An 11,622-nucleotide genomic window follows, 5' to 3' on the forward strand; every position below is an offset into this window, starting at 1 on the left:
AAGAAACCAAATCCTTATTGCTGCAATCATTTGCAAGCCTTACTGAAATGTTTGAACCATAATAGAAGGTGAAACATTAATCACTTCTAGGTACAAACAATGAAACCTTTTCATTAACAACTCATAGCTTTTCATTAACAACTATGAAACCTTTTCATTAACAACTCATAGCTTTTCTATATGCATAAACAACCATCCGTTCATGAGTTGTTAATGAAACCTTTTCATTAACAACTCATAGCTTTTCTATATGCATAAACAACCATCTGTTAATGTTGTTTAGCCGCCCTTGTAACGTGAACAAGTCGTTATGCGTATCCGACAATTTCTGGCCACTAAAATTGTTCCTGATACAACATGCTAAAAATTAGTCTAGAAAACGGATTTGACCATTACCTAGGGACATCGTCGACACATAATTGAAGTAGCGGCGCCAGTGTCAATCCCAGAGACACATATTCTCCACATGTGGAATATATTTCAGGTAAGGATGTCTAAAAAAAAGAACATCCTTCAAGTATAAGATGTACTTGGGTGTGGAGGTAACTGCAAACACTTTGCAACGTGAGTGAAAGGGACCCTCATTATCCTACTCCACACTGGCTAAATCGAACTCCATGAGTTCCTAGACCATGTTGTATTTCATGCAACAACATGTGCCAAATCAAACCCTACAAGTGGGTCTATAACTGCGTAATGAAGAAACTTATTTTGGACACTACAACCCAAATTTCGTGGCTCTTAAATGACCTTGTCATCTCTCTTAAGAGAAAAAAATGGATGAAAACATAGAAGTTTATGCATCCTACTTGGAAAAGTAAAAAGAAAAACCAAAAATAGATCCGTACCTAGAGGTTGAACATAGCATTCACTTATCCGTAGTGAAAGCCGACCTACAAAGTCTTAGGGAGAACACTAATTGAAAGTAGTGAAATGCAAGTAGTATTGCACATGTAACCTTGGGTGTTGTCTTTGCAATCCAAAACCCTTGGTTAAAATCGACATTGTCAAACCCCTTGCTTAGAATTTTGTAGGCAAACTACTCAACTAGCAGCTATCCCTTGGCCCCTGTATCCGTGACCCCCTTTGAGTTTGCCCTTGAATTGCCCATCAATACTTGATAAGTGATTTAGTAATCATGAGCTGGGTCTTACCCCAAAACTTTACACATATAGACACTCTTAGTGCTATAGATAAAATAGGAGATCCACTGAAGTTGGAATTGTATTCACAACTAGATCGTTTTCGGACCCAAAAATCCATAATCTTGGGTTTTTGTGAGCAGCCGCCGTGCTGTTTGAAACGCTGGCTTCATCTGTACACCTTGGCAGAGATAAGCCCGTATGCGTTTAAGGCGTTCAAAAACTCAACTTGATTGTCACACTTAAAGTGTGTAGTGTTAAAATAATGCCCAACATCGCTAATGGCAAGACTCTGGCTTGTCCATTAGAATCTATGGGTATGCAACTAAATAGAGTTGTTGGATCACTGGTGGATTACAAGCAGATGGATCTTAGCCATTCAAAAATAGGTGGCAATAGGTGGCTCTTAGCCCTTCCTGTTGTCTCTTGCTCTTCTTATTACCGTATTGACATAGAAAGATCTCAAAAAAATCATGCCTATTTTCACCTTTCCCGCATAGAAGAGAGAGAGAGAGAGAGAGAGAGAGAGAGAGAGAGAGAGAGAGAGAGAGAGAGAGAGAGAGAGAGAGAGAGAGAGAGAACGTTGGGCTGAGGAAAACCCCTTATTCCAATGTGGTGTATGCCCCTTGCATAGGCTCTAGTGCAGACCATGTCTGTGTCATAGCTTATCCTATAAGCGTACAACCGTATGCGCATACAACACTCTTGTAGAGAGAGGTACCATAATTCACATCGGGACCCACCTAGCGTACATGTGGTCATGATTGTATCAGAGTGACTTAGGTATGACACTTTGCCTGTGAAGAAACATTTAAAAAAATGCTTGAAAACATCCATAACGGAGCTCGTCCTTGATAGAGTAGCTAGTGCTATAGGAGAAGCGTATGCAATGATAGGTGTCGTACGTCCATCGTACTAGTATGCCATGCATACATAACAAAAAATGGAATAATAATTCATTGGCTTCAATGACAGTCTCAACCATGTGAGCTTCTAGTATACGTGCCTTGAACGATCACACTAGCATGGATACATCAGAGTGCGTTGTTGTGTAGCTTTGAGCTTATATCCACACTTTGCAAAATACCAACAATTGTATGTCAATGTCGTTGATTTGAAGCCAATGACAAGATCTTGGCACGGGTTAGAAGCATTGCTTCCCATGAATGCTGTCAAAGCAAGTTGCTTTGGACAACATGCAATCCTTGCCAACTCAAAAGTTAAAATGTAGAAAAACAAGAAAACTTGAAATTGTCTAACATGGTTGCCCTACTGTGGTGAATTTCCTTGAATTTTTGAAAGTAAGATAGGGAGTCGTGCTCCTCGGTATGAGAATCATAATCTTGGTTGACTGCATTGATGGTAGACACCGTGCCTAGGAGCCCTCTCCTAGCATTGCTTGCCCACATCTTGAATTAATAACAAGCGATCGGCCTTGCCGAGTACCTTAACCTCACAAATCACAGGCCAAGCCTTACTTGCTTTTAATTGCCGAAGAGTTGAATAAACCCTGACTGTCTAGCCCAACCAGATGATGTTGGCTACACAAGCTTTCCACATGAGCACCTTGTACGGAGCCTTGCTCCTACACAGTACAAATGATCGGTCATCACTAGTTGGTCTTGCCGAATTCCTTTTCCCTACAAGCCACATGCCTTGCTTGTACTTGCTTACATAACCAATGTACCATGGTCATACGGAGCCTGCTCCAATCTGATGCATTGCTGATATACCCATATACTACCCTGTGTTCATGCTCAAGGTCGAGACAAAATTTTAAGAAACTTGACCGCGTCGATCCACCACCTTATCGATTAGGATGCCATATTTAAATCATACAATTTTGACAATACATATCTAGTGCAATCATACAAACAAAGCATACCTGGATGGCAACCGTGAACAGTGCCAACCTCGTACCTGGCAATTTTTCATATCGTTGGCTTGGAGCCTTGCTCCTCTCTACATGATGCCCTTTCACCATGTGCCTCCTCCAAAGTCGACAAAGAATTGATCTACATCATCACTTGCTCGGCATGCATGAAGAATTTCTCTTTACAGCATCACTCACTTGCCCAAGCCATACTGCCGTTCTCGTCGCTCCCTTTCATGTTGCATGACCCTGCATGTTAAGCTTTCCGTATTCGTATGGATGTGCCCTACAGAATCTCGAGTACTCAAAATCTTGTTGTAGTCGTAATTCCTTTGCTGTCAACATCTGGCATGTATGTTGGCTCGTAGCCTGGCCAAAATCTGCATGGCAAGAGTGCTCCATGTCAAAGAAGATAGCTTTGTCATCAGCAAATTGTCTTTTGCCATGGTCTCAAGATGTGGAAAAACCATCGTAGAACTCTCAAGACCATCTCAAGGTTGCAAAAGAGTTTGTCGATGGAATGTCACTTTGCAATAGATCGATACCCTTTTGCATGTCAATGGTTCTCGGCAACAACTTCCATGCCTTGTATGAATCTTGCGGGAGTTCGGTACTCGCCCCAACTTTGTCGAAGTTTCTTCGGTAGATTTGCTTAATTCAAATCCATGACCATCGGCCTTGCCAAGGCTGTTTACCTTGGAGCTTTACGTAAAGAGTACCGATGATCCACCATCTAAGATTTTTTGCAAATTCACAATTCTCTGTAAATTTTCTGAGTGTGTGGGGATTCACCTCGCCTTAATGGCTGCTTGCCAATTGCTGGCGGACCTCATAGTTAAGAATAGGAGGAAAGGTGGGAAGAAAACCTTGTTGATGGGTAACCTCCCTTAACTTAAAACCTTTTTGCCCTAAGGCCAAAGGCCTTTGGGCAACTGGGTATGAAAATAAAGGCTTACACAGAGGTGATGGCGCAGCATCGATGTTGTGAGAGGGAGAAATGGCGTTTGCGGCCCCTACGTGGCTTGCCGACCCAACTCCTGTGTCGTATTTTTCTTCTGCCACCCTTGCATTTGTATTGAGATCGCCCTCATGGCGTTTGATTGTGGTCGTCCACTTCTCCCCCCTTGCTGCAAAGTGGCTTTGCACACGTGCTTTAATTGGCTTTGACCTCCTTGCCTGTGGATAAGCCATGCTTCCCACGCCCCCCCTTCTTTGGTACTAGGCATGCAAAGCATACATGCCCTCTTGCCTTCCTCTTCCTTGAAGGAAATAGAGAGAGAATTCCATAGCCGAGAGAAATATTAAATGAGAGAGAATGAGAGATCATGCAGCCATGCAAAACCTTTCTCCCTCCTCCACAGCCTCTCCCTTCCCTGAGCTTTGATACCAATATGAGACCTAGGAGACTGAGATGTTGGATCCACCACCCTATATATAGGCCGACTCCTAGCCCTAGCCATAATACGGATCCCCAGTCCACACTGGTCCAGACCGAGCCCTTGGCTCCGGTCCCTAACCCCCTAGGTCGAGCCTTGCTCCTTAGGATCCTTGTCCTGAACAACCATTTAAATGCAATGGATGCTTTCCTTCTCGAAGGGGAGAAAGGCATTCAAAATAGTATGAAGAAGGTAGAAAGCTTTAAAGATGAAGCTTTAGCTACACTCTTCAAAGTTGCATATCAGATGGCTAAAAAAAATTATGCGTTTTTTGGTTTTTCTGAATTTATGAGATTGTTACAAGATTGTCGTGTTCCATACTCCACTTGTCTATACAACGACAATAAGGCTTGTGCTGAAATGATATTCTGTATCGGTAAGTGCCTAATGGACTCTACCTTGAAGAAAGTTTTGCGAAGTCCTTTCTTTGGTATACTCATTGATGAGTCCAATGACAGTTATAAGCATGGTCATCTCATTATTTATTTGTCTTATCTTATTCATGAGTGCATTCCAACTAAGAGTTTCAATGGCATTGCACGTGTAAGTGATGGAACATCAAAAACCATCTTTAATGTTGTTTGTATAGAGCTAAAAAAAAGTAAGCTTGACCTTATCAAGCTTATGGCTTTTGGCGGTGATGGCTGCTCAACAATGAAAGGTAAGGAGAATGGGTTGTGGCATTGTTTAAAACACATGTAAATCCATTCTTAATGTCAATACACTGTGTGGCACGTAGTGCAGCCTTAGCTATATCAAATGTTGCTAAAAATATAGAGTTTTCAAAAATTCTTGAGAAGCTTGTTAACTCTATTTCATATTAGTTTGATGCAAGTTCCACAAGATTGGAGGAGTTGAAGAGTACACAAGAGGAGCTTGCATGCCTTGTTCTGAAGATGGAGCATACCTTTGACATCAGGTGGTTGAGTAGATCAACTACCATAAGTAAGGTGTATACCTCTCTTGATGCTATTTTATTGGAAACCAAACAAAATGCTCCAAATTTGTTTGCAGAAGTTTCTAAGTTTGATAGCATCTATTGCCTTCACTTTTTGGCTAACATTCTTAAAGGTATGGCTATGGTTAGTAAGTTGTTTCAGAAGAAGTTTGTTGATGTGACTACTATTCATGCCATTATTCAGAAAGAGATTAATTTGATCTGAGAATACTATATAGATCCTCCTGATATTGATTGCAATGCCCTCAATTTTGATGATAGTGGTTACAGCTTCTTGCCAGAGTATGGACCTAATAAAGGTCCTCTGAGTACTTTGAGAGGAGCCATGCGTGGCAGCAAGTACTTTGATATCGAGATAGACAGAGATGTACTTGGAGTTGATTTAACTCTAGCTCTTGAGTTTCAGATTTTGTTTGCACAGGAAATCATCTAAAATCTTGAAGCTCGTTTTGCGAATAACTTTGTACTAGGCAATCTACGAGTTTTAGTACCTACACAACATCCTACGCTCAAGAAAGCTCTCAAGGATTATGGTAAGTTTGAGACTAAGGAAATTTCCTCTTCTATGGTAACGAAAAATCATTGGCAATAGTGAATTATGCACCTTTGATTAATGAGGATGATTTTATCAGTGAATTTCGGTCTTTTAAACAACAAGCATCTATAAGTTTGGTCCGCTTTAGCCTCCGCGATGTTGCATCTGCAATAGAGGTGCAATGCAACATGGAGAGACTCTTATCCCAACATTTTGATGTATTGCTGTGGTATAGTGTTTGTCTAATGCCATTTGTGAACGAGGCTTTAGTGCATGCACACTCATAAAAACAAAGTTGCGTAATAGCATGGAAGGCTAGCATATTAATCTCGTTCATGCTTGCTTGACAATTATTTGTCGATGCTTTTGGTATGTAGAGAATTGATACTCTATTAGCTTATAGCTGACTTCTGAGGACACAAGGTTTTATTTTCCTTATGTTTAAATTCAAGTTGAAAGTGCTTTTCCTGAGTGTTATACTCTCTTTGGATAGACATTTAGACTTGAGTTGATTAGATTATGCCAACATTGAACTTTTGAAGGCTTAAACCTTAGGTTGGGTCCTCAACTTTCAAGTTATTGTTCTACTACTTAATCTTTTCGTGATGAAAATACCATTTATGTTTGGTTTAGACCATTGCCAGAATTCATTTTCTTTTGTGTTTATTGGTTTTCATATTAGTAATGCAAGAGAATATTGTAAAGGTTTTACAAATTTACAAGGGGCTAGGTGATTCGATTGTTTTTCTCTAAATTTGTAGTTGTACACTATGGTATGACGTAGAAGTTAAATATCATCTTTCTTTATGTTATTGCAAGGAGTCTAGAAATTGGACGAAAGAAAAAATTTCCGTCTCATTTGAGGTTGAGGAGGCTCTTGCCTCTTCAAATTATGTGAAGCCATTTCATTTTAGGATGAGAAGGATTTTTTGTTGGTTCAACTTTAAGTTTCTCTAGAGCCCTCCGTTTCTCCCTCACTCTCCTCTCTCTCCTCTCTCAGGGTGGGCACACGCAGTGCTCGCGATGTCAAAAACGATGAAAAGTGAGTCTTGGCCCACTGTCAACATTGCACAAACCTGCCCATTTGAATCCTAGAAGCCATCACGACTAAGAGGCCTTCGTTCAACGTTCGCTGCCGATGATGCACCGGTTGATCGATGTGAGACTCCTGCATTCGTCGTCGACAATGCATAGTGATTGGTTTGACACCGGATACAGTGCATGTGCTCAGTCTATCTCTCTATTTGGCATGCTATATAAGCTAATATACACTGAATACATGCCTGCTCATCACTTTTGGCTACAGGCGGGCATGCATTACACACTAGCTGCAATATGTTTTTCAAAAGCAAAGGACTTCGGAAACATCAACCTCCATCGTCTTGGTTTGGCGTCTATTTTTGGGTGAGCTGGTAGAGCTCAACCCCCACCCAAGCTTGGGTAAGGAGTAGTGGTTGTCCACGATCTTGTCTTGCACACTTTTTGCATAGAGTATCAAAAAACGTCCTCTGGCCTCCACATCTACGTGCCCAATCTTGGGCACACGAACTGTAACCAACCTTATTAGAGCCATGTCTTGCAAGGGACTCACCAATGAATTAGATATAAAAGTTGCTAAATTGAGGTGACACTATTAGGTCTCCCCAATCTCGAAAAATTAAAAATCCTTTCAAAACATCTCGAGTTCATAAGTGAAGGGTGAGTTTAGGAAATGAAAAGACCATGGAGGTGGAAAGTCAAATGACTTTTGTTGTTTGGGCAAGCCCAACTTGTGAAAAAGCTCTCTAGCCACCTACAAAAGATAAATAATGAGATGGTCCACTAGCAAGAGAGTGCAATCTCTCTGGCCAATGATTGTAAAGCACTAAGCCTATTTGAGAGGCTATTCTCTAATGAAACTTTGCACGTTGAGCTATCATCATTGTGTTTATACTCTCTCTCTATGATCTTGCTCTTGGCCTAAATATTAGGTGCAACGGAATGAATGTTTGCGCTTTGCTCAAGATGAGTGCTCCAAACTATGCTCAAGGTTCCTTTTGTTCTTATGGAAGGTAGAGCCTTCCTTTTTTAATGAGAGAATGCTATGATCATAAACAAAGTGAATGGACACTATGCGTGCAAGTGTATGAGACTGAGAAGTGAATGGACACTATGCGTGCAAGTGTATGAGACTGAGAGATAGAGAGAGAAGAGAGATACGACACCAGAGACATTGTAAAACCCTCCTCCGAAGGCCCCACTCTCATCGACGAGAGTGGTCTACCTATGATTGCACAATCTAGTACAAACTGAATGCAAGGGACTCATGCAAGTCTAGGCTATTGTGGCGAGGACAACAGTGACGATGAGGCCAACCTAAGGACTGAAATCTGCAATCTGTCTACTGCTGTCATAAACGCTATGGGCTGAAATCTGCTGCGGGTCCAAAAATGCTGATTTTTGGGGCTGTTTCTGTGGGTCCTTGTCGCTGAAATTCTACAAGTTTAGGGCTAAAAACAGAGGTTGCTTTAGGCTAAAAACTGATGGTCTATCCGGGCTGAATCTGCCGAATCTGCTACTCTTAGAGGGCTGATCTTGCTGCTTCTTTAGGGGGCTGAATACTCATGAAAATGCCAGGCTGCTTCTGTCAAAACGCTAGGCTAATGGTAATCAAAAACGCTAGGTAGGATGGGGTCTTCTGCTGGCGATCCTTGTTGATGCAAAAAATGCTAGACACTGGGGGGCATGGCAATGATGTGCCGGTGCAAAAACGCCAGGCAATGCTGATGAAGAAACGCTAGGATGGGGGGAATCTGCTGCTTGGAGGAAATGCACCAAGGCTTGGTCTTGTTGAGAAGTTGCCTGTTGAGCTTGTGTTGCCTCTTTTGCCAAATAGTGCTAGCTTTGGTTTGCTTATATATTTTCTTACCCAAATTGCCCTACCTACTTTTGTTGGCAAGTCACTTAAATTAATAAGTGAAAAATGCCAAAAATAGGTAAAATAGGCTAAATGCACTGGAAAATTTCCCTGATGGAATCAGATGGATTGTGATGGGAATACTGATGATCATGCTGTGTGCAACCAAAGGATATGCATCTACACTAAGTGAATGGGCATGCACAGTCTACGAATAGACTCACAAAAGTGCCAAATCACTTCTAAATCTAGACTGACTGGACTGACTGAACCCTGATCATGCTGTAGCTTGTCCACACACACATAGGGTTGGATGTGTCACGTGACATCCCCTCCTTTTCAAAGTGAGGTACTGGTACCAAACTGTATGGCATCGAGGGAGATGGCCAATAGCATCCGGAATCCTAAAAGGGACTCTTCGCCGGCCCACTCTGATGTGTGGGTCATGCGGTGCTTGAACTTCATAAGGGTCTGCAACGCTTGCTTCTTTGGGCCGCGCCGAAAGCAACACAAAGTCTTCTGAGTCTCCTTCAATGCTTCCACTTCTTCTATGGACGTAGGTCCACCTTCTTCAAGAATCTCCGAGGCTGAAAATTCTTGAAACCACTTCCAACACAAAAACATGAACATACCTATTCCATGTAAGGTGACTGGAAAAAATCTCGTCTTCCTAAAAGATTGTGCATGCAATATAGATGAACTAATAGACGGAGTGACAAACCGTTCACCACACACATGCAAACAATGAGATCGAATCTTTCTCTTTGGACCTAGAGCAATCAACCATGGCAATTCACAACGAAAAGGCGCATGCTTGGTGCTCATACTTTCATGTGCTCTTTCTACAACTGTGTGGTGCCAAGGAAGAGACATGGAATGTGACTTCCTTGAATGCATACTTTTCAGCTTTTCATAAAAAATCCGCATACATTCGTGCTCATTCATGAGTGAAACGTGCTCAAAGTGCAATATGTCATGCCTAGGAAAAGGGATCACATAAACACGCTGACTAAATCACAGGAAACGATCACGAATGAAATACTCGTACAATACATGCGTATCAATCCTGCAAACACATAATACTTCCTGTGAGGGTTCTTTGGACCTAGGCTCGAGAGCCAAGATCGGTTCTTCCTGAATGATCGAATCGTCCTGTGGGGGTTCTTTGGACCTCGACTCGAAAGCCAAGATCGGTTCTTCGTGATTGATCGAATCTACAACGAGGTTAGCTTCGCTAGAAAAAACATCAACTAACACATCATCCTTGTGAACAATCACATCATCTTCATGCAAATCATCATGCTCGTGAGAAATCACATCTTGATCATGAAAATCATCATGCTCGTGATGTTGGGGTGTAAAGCCCAATGTGGTCGCCCAGGTAAGTGGGTGGGCGGCCAGGTATGTACACATATTCTTTTGTAAAAACCTAATAAGAACTCACCATGCTGTACACATTATAACAGAGCGAGTTCACCATATCGTCATGCTCTTCTTCTCGCACTCTCTCTCGCGTCACACTTCCGCTCATACTCCTTCAACTGGTATCAGAGCTCAGATCGAGGCTCGGGGCAGCATTGCAGAAAGCTAGAGTCACCTACTCAGATTGGAGTGAGATTCGACAGGCGCATACACGGCCCCAAATCCTGTGGGTGAGCCCGAGGGGCTCGGTGTTCTCAGAATTTCATTATGAGGTCATCTCGGCCACTGTTCGGCTTCGACAAAGTTCTGCGCAGGCCATTTTTGACTACGTGGTCTCGGCGGGTGCATATCCGACTCTGCAAATTTGGGGTTTCGACCTACGACTGCAGGTACTGAGGATATCGGCACTCCTAGAGTGCTGATTTGTGGCTGTCTACACATCGAAGGACGGCTCACAGTTCTTGGAGGCGTGTCACATACAACACGGGCGCATCTACACACAGACTGTAGGCGACATCCACTAGTTCATCAGGTAGCTTGTGTTTGCTGCTTGATATTGCAGATTTCATCCTGACATTGCAGGTACTTCCACATGGGGTGTATTGTCAGAGATGATGTATGTCTGTTGAGGGTTTGCTGGCTGTGAGTCACGCAGCAAACAACCGCCACAACGGTCACAACATACAGTGGGAAATTTGTGGATGTATGACTTTGTGGGAAGTCTATGTATTGTGAGATTTACTGCAGCCTTTTTTGAGGGTCGAGTGAGGTTTTATTGAGCTAGGGGACTCTCGAATGTTGAGATCCTTTCGGTGATACAGGTCTTGGAGCGATCCCTCGAGCACCCTTAGATAGGCAGCTAGGATGTATTGACTGTGAGTTAGACAGTTGGGATTGCATCTTTGCTTTACTGCCGTTGAGGCATTGTCGCAGTCTATGCTTACAGGACAGTGACAGGACAGTGAGAGACAATACAGGTGCAGAACAGGTTTACCCACAGCTTACAGTGTTAGAGAGACAGTGGTTTTTTGAGCTGTTTTTGAGTACACCAGAGCCATTTTACAAAGGAGACTCTATCGAAATTTCTACAGAATGTGAAGCTTTCTTGGTTCATTTGACAGGTTGTTATTGGTTCAGAGGTCAGTTTATAGGGGAAACTCTGCCGAATTTTCCCCAAGAAAGTAAACTACTGTGAAGCGTAGCTATGGCTGGATCACATGACATTGCTCTTTACAATATCAAGAAGCTGGATGGAACCAATTTCCCATTGTGGAAGAAGCAAATTTGGCACGTGTTGGTACAAAAGAAGCAGATAAAACCTATAAAGCTCAAGGGGATAAAACCAGAAGATATGGACGAA

General features: G+C 42.4%; 1 pseudogene; it reads left to right on the plus strand.

Annotated features, from left to right (window-relative positions):
• The first annotated feature begins 4,838 nt into the window (after positions 1-4,838).
• On the plus strand, positions 4,839-5,842 carry LOC147459374 (uncharacterized; annotated as a pseudogene).
• Positions 5,843-11,622: the final 5,780 nt, after the last annotated feature.

Source organism: Adiantum capillus-veneris, chromosome 4 (genome assembly GCF_014529385.1).
Source record: "Adiantum capillus-veneris isolate H3 chromosome 4, ASM1452938v2, whole genome shotgun sequence".
Taxonomy (NCBI): domain Eukaryota; kingdom Viridiplantae; phylum Streptophyta; class Polypodiopsida; order Polypodiales; family Pteridaceae; genus Adiantum; species Adiantum capillus-veneris.